Consider the following 12,349-nt stretch of genomic DNA (forward strand, 5'->3'; position numbering starts at 1 on the left):
GCTCCCTCCTTAAGACAGTATGCAGACCAATCCCTTTTTGTGAAAAAAATCAAATCCTGGATATTCCTCTACTCTTGTTTTGCAAGGAAAGCCAGATTTATACATCCTTCAGAGGACAGAGTGTCAAAAAAATAAGAGAAAATGAAAATGGAAGTTGTGAGAACTTCATTTTGAGATTGCATAAGAATTCAAATTCCTCTCACATGCTAAAGAATACCTGAACCCTTTTGATTAAACCACTTTAGTTGTTATATTGAGACCATATTTGAAAGCAATCTGTGATTTTTCTGTTCTTACTCTGCAATGACCATGGGCAATGACAAGTTAAAAATAAAATGTATGCAAATTTTATAATGGAGAATGCGGGCATCGATCCCGCTACCTCTCGCATGCTAAGCGAGCACTCTACCATTTGAGCTAATTCCCCTGTGTGTTTAATCTGCATAACATGAAAAAAGTAACCTCACTGCCTTCCACACTTTATTTGCAGTCCAATTGCCCATAACAGTGTTCAGTTCACTCCTAACTTATGCCTTACCTCCACTTATGGGATGTTTTACAGTTCAGGTTGGCCTGTTTACTACTCGAATATGAGTGATATTGTGGTGTGTTCATCTAGACTCATACCCTACCTAATCTTGAAGTTAAATTTCCCACCAATGAGAAACCAAGGGAGATACCATTTTTGATAGTTATTGCATGTCTAATGCAAGAATAATCACCAGATTATGAGAGTCCAGCAAAAATTACTCATTTTCGCCCAACGTGGGGCTCGAACCCACGACCCTGAGATTAAGAGTCTCATGCTCTACCGACTGAGCTAGCCGGGCTCCCACTTCAAGATGGTATGCAGACTAATCATTTTTTATGAAGGAAATCCATTCCTGGACAATTTTTGGGAGTTATTGCAGGTCTAATGCAAGATTAATCTCCATATTATGAGAGTCAATGCAATATTCAGGCAAAAATTACTCGTTTTCGCCCAACTTGGGGCTCGAACCCACGACCCTGAGATTAAGAGTCTCATGCTCTACCGACTGAGCTAGCCGGGCTCCCTCCTTAAGACAGTATGCAGACCAATCCCTTTTTGTGAAGAAAATCAAAACCTGGATATTCCTCTACTCTTGTTTTGCAAGGAAAGCCTGATTTATACATCCTTCAGAGGACAGAGTGTCAAAAAAAAAATAAGAGAAAATGAAAACGGAAGTTGTGAGAACTTCATTTTGAGATTGCATAAGAATTCAAATTCCTCTCACATGCTAAAGAATACCTGAACCCTTTTGATTAAACCACTTTAGTTGTTATAATGAGACCATATTTGAAAGCCATCTGTGATTTTTCTGTTCTTACTCTGCAATGACCATGGGCAATGACAAGTTAAAAATAAAATGTATGCAAACTTTATAATGGAGAATGCGGGCATCAACCCCGCTACCTCTCGCATGCTAAGCGAGCGCTCTACCATTTGGGCTAATTCCCCTGAGTGTTTAATCTGCATAACATGAAAAAAGTAACCTCACTGCCTTCCACACTTTATTTGCAGTCCAATTGCCCATAACAGTGTTCAGTTCACTCCTAACTTATGCCTTACCTCCACTTATGGGATGTTTTACAGTTCAGGTTGGCCTTTTTACTACTCGAATATGAGTGATATTGTGGTGTGTTCATCTAGACTCATACCCTACCTAATCTTGAAGTTAAATTTCCCACCAATGAGAAACCAAGGGAGATACCATTTTTGATAGTTATTGCATGTCTAATGCAAGAATAATCACCAGATTATGAGAGTCCAGCAAAAATTACTCATTTTCGCCCAACGTGGGGCTCAAACCCACGACCCTGAGATTAAGAGTCTCATGCTCTACCGACTGAGCTAGCCGGGCTCCCACTTGAAGATGGTGTGCAGACTAATCATTTTTCATGAAGGAAATCCATTCCTGGACAATTTTTGGGAGTTATTGCAGGTCTAATGCAAGATTAATCTCCATATTATGAGAGTCAATGCAATATTCAGGCAAAAATTACTCGATTTCGCCCAACGTGGGGCTCGAACCCACGACCCTGAGATTAAGAGTCTCATGCTCTACCGACTGAGCTAGCCGGGCTCCCTCCTTAAGACAGTATGCAGACCAATCCCTTTTTGTGAAAAAAATCAAATCCTGGATATTCCTCTACTCTTGTTTTGCAAGGAAAGCCAGATTTATACATCCTTCAGAGGACAGAGTGTCAAAAAAAAATAAGAGAAAATGAAAACGGAAGTTGTGAGAACTTCATTTTGAGATTGCATAAGAATTCAAATTCCTCTCACATGCTAAAGAATACCTGAACCCTTTTGATTAAACCACTTTAGTTGTTATAATGAGACCATATTTGAAAGCCATCTGTGATTTTTCTGTTCTTACTCTGCAATGACCATGGGCAATGACAAGTTAAAAATAAAATGTATGCAAATTTTATAATGGAGAATGCGGGCATCAACCCCGCTACCTCTCGCATGCTAAGCGAGCGCTCTACCATTTGAGCTAATTCCCCTGAGTGTTTAATCTGCATAACATGAAAAAAGTAACCTCACTGCCTTCCACACTTTATTTGCAGTCCAATTGCCCATAACAGTGTTCAGTTCACTCCTAACTTATGCCTTACCTCCACTTATGGGATGTTTTACAGTTCAGGTTGGCCTGTTTACTACTCGAATATGAGTGATATTGTGGTGTGTTCATCTAGACTCATACCCTACCTAATCTTGAAGTTAAATTTCCCACCAATGAGAAACCAAGGGAGATACCATTTTTGATAGTTATTGCATGTCTAATGCAAGAATAATCACCAGATTATGAGAGTCCAGCAAAAATTACTCATTTTCGCCCAACGTGGGGCTCGAACCCACGACCCTGAGATTAAGAGTCTCATGCTCTACCGACTGAGCTAGCCGGGCTCCCACTTCAAGATGGTATGCAGACTAATCATTTTTTATGAAGGAAATCCATTCCTGGACAATTTTTGGGAGTTATTGCAGGTCTAATGCAAGATTAATCTCCATATTATGAGAGTCAATGCAATATTCAGGCAAAAATTACTCGTTTTCGCCCAACGTGGGGCTCGAACCCACGACCCTGAGATTAAGAGTCTCATGCTCTACCGACTGAGCTAGCCGGGCTCCCACTTCAAGATGGTATGCAGACTAATCATTTTTTATGAAGGAAATCCATTCCTGGACAATTTTCTGGGAGTTATTGCAGGTCTAATGCAAGATTAATCTCCATATTATGAGAGTCAATGCAATATTCAGGCAAAAATTACTCGTTTTCGCCCAACGTGGGGCTCGAACCCACGACCCTGAGATTAAGAGTCTCATGCTCTACCGACTGAGCTAGCCGGGCTCCCTCCTTAAGACAGTATGCAGACCAATCCCTTTTTGTGAAAAAAATCAAATCCTGGATATTCCTCTACTCTTGTTTTGCAAGGAAAGCCAGATTTATACATCCTTCAGAGGACAGAGTGTCAAAAAAAAATAAGAGAAAATGAAAACGGAAGTTGTGAGAACTTCATTTTGAGATTGCATAAGAATTCAAATTCCTCTCACATGCTAATGAATACCTGAACCCTTTTGATTAAACCACTTTAGTTGTTATAATGAGACCATATTTGAAAGCCATCTGTGATTTTTCTGTTTTATAATGGAGAATGCGGGCATCGATCCCGCTACCTCTCGCATGCTAAGCGAGCACTCTACCATTTGAGCTAATTCCCCTGTGTGTTTAATCTGCATAACATGAAAAAAGTAACCTCACTGCCTTCCACACTTTATTTGCAGTCCAATTGCCCATAACAGTGTTCAGTTCACTCATAACTTATGCCTTACCTCCACTTATGGGATGTTTTACAGTTCAGGTTGGCCTGTTTACTACTCGAATATGAGTGATATTGTGGTGTGTTCATCTAGACTCATACCCTACCTAATCTTGAAGTCAAATTTCCCACCAATGAGAAACCAAGGGAGATACCATTTTTGATAGTTATTGCATGTCTAATGCAAGAATAATCGCCAGATTATGAGAGTCCAGCAAAAATTACTCATTTTCGCCCAACGTGGGGCTCGAACCCACGACCCTGAGATTAAGAGTCTCATGCTCTACCGACTGAGCTAGCCGGGCTCCCACTTCAAGATGGTATGCAGACTAATCATTTTCTATGAAGGAAATCCATTCCTGGACAATTTTTGGGAGTTATTGCAGGTCTAATGCAAGATTAATCTCCATATTATGAGAGTCAATGCAATATTCAGGCAAAAATTACTCGTTTTCGCCCAACGTGGGGCTCGAACCCACGACCCTGAGATTAAGAGTCTCATGCTCTACCGACTGAGCTAGCCGGGCTCCCTCCTTAAGACAGTATGCAGACCAATCCCTTTTTGTGAAAAAAATCAAATCCTGGATATTCCTCTACTCTTGTTTTGCAAGGAAAGCCAGATTTATACATCCTTCAGAGGACAGAGTGTAAAAAAAAAATAAGAGAAAATGAAAACGGAAGTTGTGAGAACTTCATTTTGAGATTGCATAAGAATTCAAATTCCTCTCACATGCTAAAGAATACCTGAACCCTTTTGATTAAACCACTTTAGTTGTTATAATGAGACCATATTTGAAAGCCATCTGTGATTTTTCTGTTTTATAATGGAGAATGCGGGCATCGATCCCGCTACCTCTCGCATGCTAAGCGAGCACTCTACCATTTGAGCTAATCCCCCTGTGTGTTTAATCTGCATAACATGAAAAAAGTAACCTCACTGCCTTCCACACTTTATTTGCAGTCCAATTGCCCATAACAGTGTTCAGTTCACTCCTAACTTATGCCTTACCTCCACTTATGGGATGTTTTACAGTTCAGGTTGGCCTGTTTACTACTCGAATATGAGTGATATTGTGGTGTGTTCATCTAGACTCATACCCTACCTAATCTTGAAGTTAAATTTCCCACCAATGAGAAACCAAGGGAGATACCATTTTTGATAGTTATTGCATGTCTAATGCAAGAATAATCGCCAGATTATGAGAGTCCAGCAAAAATTACTCATTTTCGCCCAACGTGGGGCTCGAACCCACGACCCTGAGATTAAGAGTCTCATGCTCTACCGACTGAGCTAGCCGGGCTCCCACTTCAAGATGGTATGCAGACTAATCATTTTTTATGAAGGAAATCCATTCCTGGACAATTTTGGGGAGTTATTGCAGGTCTAATGCAAGATTAATCTCCATATTATGAGAGTCAATGCAATATTCAGGCAAAAATTACTCGTTTTCGCCCAACGTGGGGCTCGAACCCACGACCCTGAGATTAAGAGTCTCATGCTCTACCGACTGAGCTAGCCGGGCTCCCTCCTTAAGACAGTATGCAGACCAATCCCTTTTTGTGAAGAAAATCAAATCCTGGATATTCCTCTACTCTTGTTTTGCAAGGAAAGCCTGATTTATACATCCTTCAGAGGACAGAGTGTCAAAAAAAAAATAAGAGAAAATGAAAACGGAAGTTGTGAGAACTTCATTTTGAGATTGCATAAGAATTCAAATTCCTCTCACATGCTAAAGAATACCTGAACCCTTTTGATTAAACCACTTTAGTTGTTATAATGAGACCATATTTGAAAGCCATCTGTGATTTTTCTGTTCTTACTCTGCAATGACCATGGGCAATGACAAGTTAAAAATAAAATGTATGCAAATTTTATAATGGAGAATGCGGGCATCAACCCTGCTACCTCTCGCATGCTAAGCGAGCGCTCTACCATTTGGGCTAATTCCCCTGAGTGTTTAATCTGCATAACATGAAAAAAGTAACCTCACTGCCTTCCACACTTTATTTGCAGTCCAATTGCCCATAACAGTGTTCAGTTCACTCCTAACTTATGCCTTACCTCCACTTATGGGATGTTTTACAGTTCAGGTTGGCCTGTTTACTACTCGAATATGAGTGATATTGTGGTGTGTTCATCTAGACTCATACCCTACCTAATCTTGAAGTTAAATTTCCCACCAATGAGAAACCAAGGGAGATACCATTTTTGATAGTTATTGCATGTCTAATGCAAGAATAATCACCAGATTATGAGAGTCCAGCAAAAATTACTCATTTTCGCCCAACGTGGGGCTCAAACCCACGACCCTGAGATTAAGAGTCTCATGCTCTACCGACTGAGCTAGCCGGGCTCCCACTTCAAGATGGTATGCAGACTAATCATTTTTTATGAAGGAAATCCATTCCTGGACAATTTTTGGGAGTTATTGCAGGTCTAATGCAAGATTAATCTCCATATTATGAGAGTCAATGCAATATTCAGGCAAAAATTACTCGTTTTCGCCCAACGTGGGGCTCGAACCCACGACCCTGAGATTAAGAGTCTCATGCTCTACCGACTGAGCTAGCCGGGCTCCCTCCTTAAGACAGTATGCAGACCAATCCCTTTTTGTGAAGAAAATCAAATCCTGGATATTCCTCTACTCTTGTTTTGCAAGGAAAGCCTGATTTATACATCCTTCAGAGGACAGAGTGTCAAAAAAAAAATAAGAGAAAATGAAAACGGAAGTTGTGAGAACTTCATTTTGAGATTGCATAAGAATTCAAATTCCTCTCACATGCTAAAGAATACCTGAACCCTTTTGATTAAACCACTTTAGTTGTTATAATGAGACCATATTTGAAAGCCATCTGTGATTTTTCTGTTCTTACTCTGCAATGACCATGGGCAATGACAAGTTAAAAATAAAATGTATGCAAATTTTATAATGGAGAATGCGGGCATCAACCCCGCTACCTCTCGCATGCTAAGCGAGCGCTCTACCATTTGGGCTAATTCCCCTGAGTGTTTAATCTGCATAACATGAAAAAAGTAACCTCACTGCCTTCCACACTTTATTTGCAGTCCAATTGCCCATTCAGTTCACTCCTAACTTATGCCTTACCTCCACTTATGGGATGTTTTACAGTTCAGGTTGGCCAGTTTACTACTCGAATATGAGTGATATTGTGGTGTGTTCATCTAGACTCATACCCTACCTAATCTTGAAGTTAAATTTCCCACCAATGAGAAACCAAGGGAGATACCATTTTTGATAGTTATTGCATGTCTAATGCAAGAATAATCACCAGATTATGAGAGTCCAGCAAAAATTACTCATTTTCGCCCAACGTGGGGCTCAAACCCACGACCCTGAGATTAAGAGTCTCATGCTCTACCGACTGAGCTAGCCGGGCTCCCACTTCAAGATGGTATGCAGACTAATCATTTTTTATGAAGGAAATCCATTCCTGGACAATTTTTGGGAGTTATTGCAGGTCTAATGCAAGATTAATCTCCATATTATGAGAGTCAATGCAATATTCAGGCAAAAATTACTCGATTTCGCCCAACGTGGGGCTCGAACCCACGACTCTGAGATTAAGAGTCTCATGCTCTACCGACTGAGCTAGCCGGGCTCCCTCCTTAAGACAGTATGCAGACCAATCCCTTTTTGTGAAAAAAATCAAATCCTGGATATTCCTCTACTCTTGTTTTGCAAGGAAAGCCAGATTTATACATCCTTCAGAGGACAGAGTGTCAAAAAAAAATAAGAGAAAATGAAAACGGAAGTTGTGAGAACTTCATTTTGAGATTGCATAAGAATTCAAATTCCTCTCACATGCTAAAGAATACCTGAACCCTTTTGATTAAACCACTTTAGTTGTTATAATGAGACCATATTTGAAAGCCATCTGTGATTTTTCTGTTCTTACTCTGCAATGACCATGGGCAATGACAAGTTAAAAATAAAATGTATGCAAATTCTATAATGGAGAATGCGGGCATCAACCCCGCTACCTCTCGCATGCTAAGCGAGCGCTCTACCATTTGGGCTAATTCCCCTGAGTGTATAATCTGCATAACATGAAAAAAGTAACCTCACTGCCTTCCACACTTTATTTGCAGTCCAATTGCCCATAACAGTGTTCAGTTCACTCCTAACTTATGCCTTACCTCCACTTATGGGATGTTTTACAGTTCAGGTTGGCCTGTTTACTACTCGAATATGAGTGATATTGTGGTGTGTTCATCTAGACTCATACCCTACCTAATCTTGAAGTTAAATTTCCCACCAATGAGAAACCAAGGGAGATACCATTTTTGATAGTTATTGCATGTCTAATGCAAGAATAATCACCAGATTATGAGAGTCCAGCAAAAATTACTCATTTTCGCCCAACGTGGGGCTCAAACCCACGACCCTGAGATTAAGAGTCTCATGCTCTACCGACTGAGCTAGCCGGGCTCCCACTTCAAGATGGTATGCAGACTAATCATTTTTTATGAAGGAAATCCATTCCTGGACAATTTTTGGGAGTTATTGCAGGTCTAATGCAAGATTAATCTCCATATTATGAGAGTCAATGCAATATTCAGGCAAAAATTACTCGATTTCGCCCAACGTGGGGCTCGAACCCACGACCCTGAGATTAAGAGTCTCATGCTCTACCGACTGAGCTAGCCGGGCTCCCTCCTTAAGACAGTATGCAGACCAATCCCTTTTTGTGAAAAAAATCAAATCCTGGATATTCCTCTACTCTTGTTTTGCAAGGAAAGCCAGATTTATACATCCTTCAGAGGACAGAGTGTCAAAAAAAAATAAGAGAAAATGAAAACGGAAGTTGTGAGAACTTCATTTTGAGATTGCATAAGAATTCAAATTCCTCTCACATGCTAAAGAATACCTGAACCCTTTTGATTAAACCACTTTAGTTGTTATAATGAGACCATATTTGAAAGCCATCTGTGATTTTTCTGTTCTTACTCTGCAATGACCATGGGCAATGACAAGTTAAAAATAAAATGTATGCAAATTCTATAATGGAGAATGCGGGCATCAACCCCGCTACCTCTCGCATGCTAAGCGAGCGCTCTACCATTTGGGCTAATTCCCCTGAGTGTATAATCTGCATAACATGAAAAAAGTAACCTCACTGCCTTCCACACTTTATTTGCAGTCCAATTGCCCATAACAGTGTTCAGTTCACTCCTAACTTATGCCTTACCTCCACTTATGGGATGTTTTACAGTTCAGGTTGGCCTGTTTACTACTCGAATATGAGTGATATTGTGGTGTGTTCATCTAGACTCATACCCTACCTAATCTTGAAGTTAAATTTCCCACCAATGAGAAACCAAGGGAGATACCATTTTTGATAGTTATTGCATGTCTAATGCAAGAATAATCACCAGATTATGAGAGTCCAGCAAAAATTACTCATTTTCGCCCAACGTGGGGCTCAAACCCACGACCCTGAGATTAAGAGTCTCATGCTCTACCGACTGAGCTAGCCGGGCTCCCACTTCAAGATGGTATGCAGACTAATCATTTTTTATGAAGGAAATCCATTCCTGGACAATTTTTGGGAGTTATTGCAGGTCTAATGCAAGATTAATCTCCATATTATGAGAGTCAATGCAATATTCAGGCAAAAATTACTCGATTTCGCCCAACGTGGGGCTCGAACCCACGACCCTGAGATTAAGAGTCTCATGCTCTACCGACTGAGCTAGCCGGGCTCCCTCCTTAAGACAGTATGCAGACCAATCCCTTTTTGTGAAAAAAATCAAATCCTGGATATTCCTCTACTCTTGTTTTGCAAGGAAAGCCAGATTTATACATCCTTCAGAGGACAGAGTGTCAAAAAAAAATAAGAGAAAATGAAAACGGAAGTTGTGAGAACTTCATTTTGAGATTGCATAAGAATTCAAATTCCTCTCACATGCTAAAGAATACCTGAACCCTTTTGATTAAACCACTTTAGTTGTTATAATGAGACCATATTTGAAAGCCATCTGTGATTTTTCTGTTCTTACTCTGCAATGACCATGGGCAATGACAAGTTAAAAATAAAATGTATGCAAATTTTATAATGGAGAATGCGGGCATCAACCCCGCTACCTCTCGCATGCTAAGCGAGCGCTCTACCATTTGAGCTAATTCCCCTGAGTGTTTAATCTGCATAACATGAAAAAAGTAACCTCACTGCCTTCCACACTTTATTTGCAGTCCAATTGCCCATAACAGTATTCAGTTCACTCCTAACTTATGCCTTACCTCCACTTATGGGATGTTTTACAGTTCAGGTTGGCCTGTTTACTACTCGAATATGAGTGATATTGTGGTGTGTTCATCTAGACTCATATCCTACCTAATCTTGAAGTTAAATTTCCCACCAATGAGAAACCAAGGGAGATACCATTTTTGATAGTTATTGCATGTCTAATGCAAGAATAATCACCAGATTATGAGAGTCCAGCAAAAATTACTCATTTTCGCCCAACATGGGGCTCGAACCCACGACCCTGAGATTAAGAGTCTCATGCTCTACCGACTGAGCTAGCCGGGCTCCCACTTCAAGATGGTATGCAGACTAATCATTTTTTATGAAGGAAATCCATTCCTGGACAATTTTTGGGAGTTATTGCAGGTCTAATGCAAGATTAATCTCCATATTATGAGAGTCAATGCAATATTCAGGCAAAAATTACTCGTTTTCGCCCAACGTGGGGCTCGAACCCACGACCCTGAGATTAAGAGTCTCATGCTCTACCGACTGAGCTAGCCAGGCTCCCACTTCAAGATGGTATGCAGACTAATCATTTTTTATGAAGGAAATCCATTCCTGGACAATTTTTGGGAGTTATTGCAGGTCTAATGCAAGATTAATCTCCATATTATGAGAGTCAATGCAATATTCAGGCAAAAATTACTCGTTTTCGCCCAACGTGGGGCTCGAACCCACGACCCTGAGATTAAGAGTCTCATGCTCTACCGACTGAGCTAGCCGGGCTCCCTCCTTAAGACAGTATGCAGACCAATCCCTTTTTGTGAAAAAAATCAAATCCTGGATATTCCTCTACTCTTGTTTTGCAAGGAAAGCCAGATTTATACATCCTTCAGAGGACAGAGTGTCAAAAAAAAATAAGAGAAAATGAAAACGGAAGTTGTGAGAACTTCATTTTGAGATTGCATAAGAATTCAAATTCCTCTCACATGCTAAAGAATACCTGAACCCTTTTGATTAAACCACTTTAGTTGTTATAATGAGACCATATTTGAAAGCCATCTGTGATTTTTCTGTTTTATAATGGAGAATGCGGGCATCGATCCCGCTACCTCTCGCATGCTAAGCGAGCACTCTACCATTTGAGCTAATCCCCCTGTGTGTTTAATCTGCATAACATGAAAAAAGTAACCTCACTGCCTTCCACACTTTATTTGCAGTCCAATTGCCCATAACAGTGTTCAGTTCACTCCTAACTTATGCCTTACCTCCACTTATGGGATGTTTTACAGTTCAGGTTGGCCTGTTTACTACTCGAATATGAGTGATATTGTGGTGTGTTCATCTAGACTCATACCCTACCTAATCTTGAAGTTAAATTTCCCACCAATGAGAAACCAAGGGAGATACCATTTTTGATAGTTATTGCATGTCTAATGCAAGAATAATCGCCAGATTATGAGAGTCCAGCAAAAATTACTCATTTTCGCCCAACGTGGGGCTCGAACCCACGACCCTGAGATAAAGAGTCTCATGCTCTACCGACTGAGCTAGCCGGGCTCCCACTTCAAGATGGTATGCAGACTAATCATTTTTTATGAAGGAAATCCATTCCTGGACAATTTTGGGGAGTTATTGCAGGTCTAATGCAAGATTAATCTCCATATTATGAGAGTCAATGCAATATTCAGGCAAAAATTACTCGTTTTCGCCCAACGTGGGGCTCGAACCCACGACCCTGAGATTAAGAGTCTCATGCTCTACCGACTGAGCTAGCCGGGCTCCCTCCTTAAGACAGTATGCAGACCAATCCCTTTTTGTGAAGAAAATCAAATCCTGGATATTCCTCTACTCTTGTTTTGCAAGGAAAGCCTGATTTATACATCCTTCAGAGGACAGAGTGTCAAAAAAAAAATAAGAGAAAATGAAAACGGAAGTTGTGAGAACTTCATTTTGAGATTGCATAAGAATTCAAATTCCTCTCACATGCTAAAGAATACCTGAACCCTTTTGATTAAACCACTTTAGTTGTTATAATGAGACCATATTTGAAAGCCATCTGTGATTTTTCTGTTCTTACTCTGCAATGACCATGGGCAATGACAAGTTAAAAATAAAATGTATGCAAATTTTATAATGGAGAATGCGGGCATCAACCCTGCTACCTCTCGCATGCTAAGCGAGCGCTCTACCATTTGGGCTAATTCCCCTGAGTGTTTAATCTGCATAACATGAAAAAAGTAACCTCACTGCCTTCCACACTTTATTTGCAGTCCAATTGCCCATA

Source organism: Lissotriton vulgaris, chromosome 1_1 (assembly GCF_964263255.1).
Source record: "Lissotriton vulgaris chromosome 1_1, aLisVul1.2, whole genome shotgun sequence".
NCBI lineage: Eukaryota > Metazoa > Chordata > Amphibia > Caudata > Salamandridae > Lissotriton > Lissotriton vulgaris.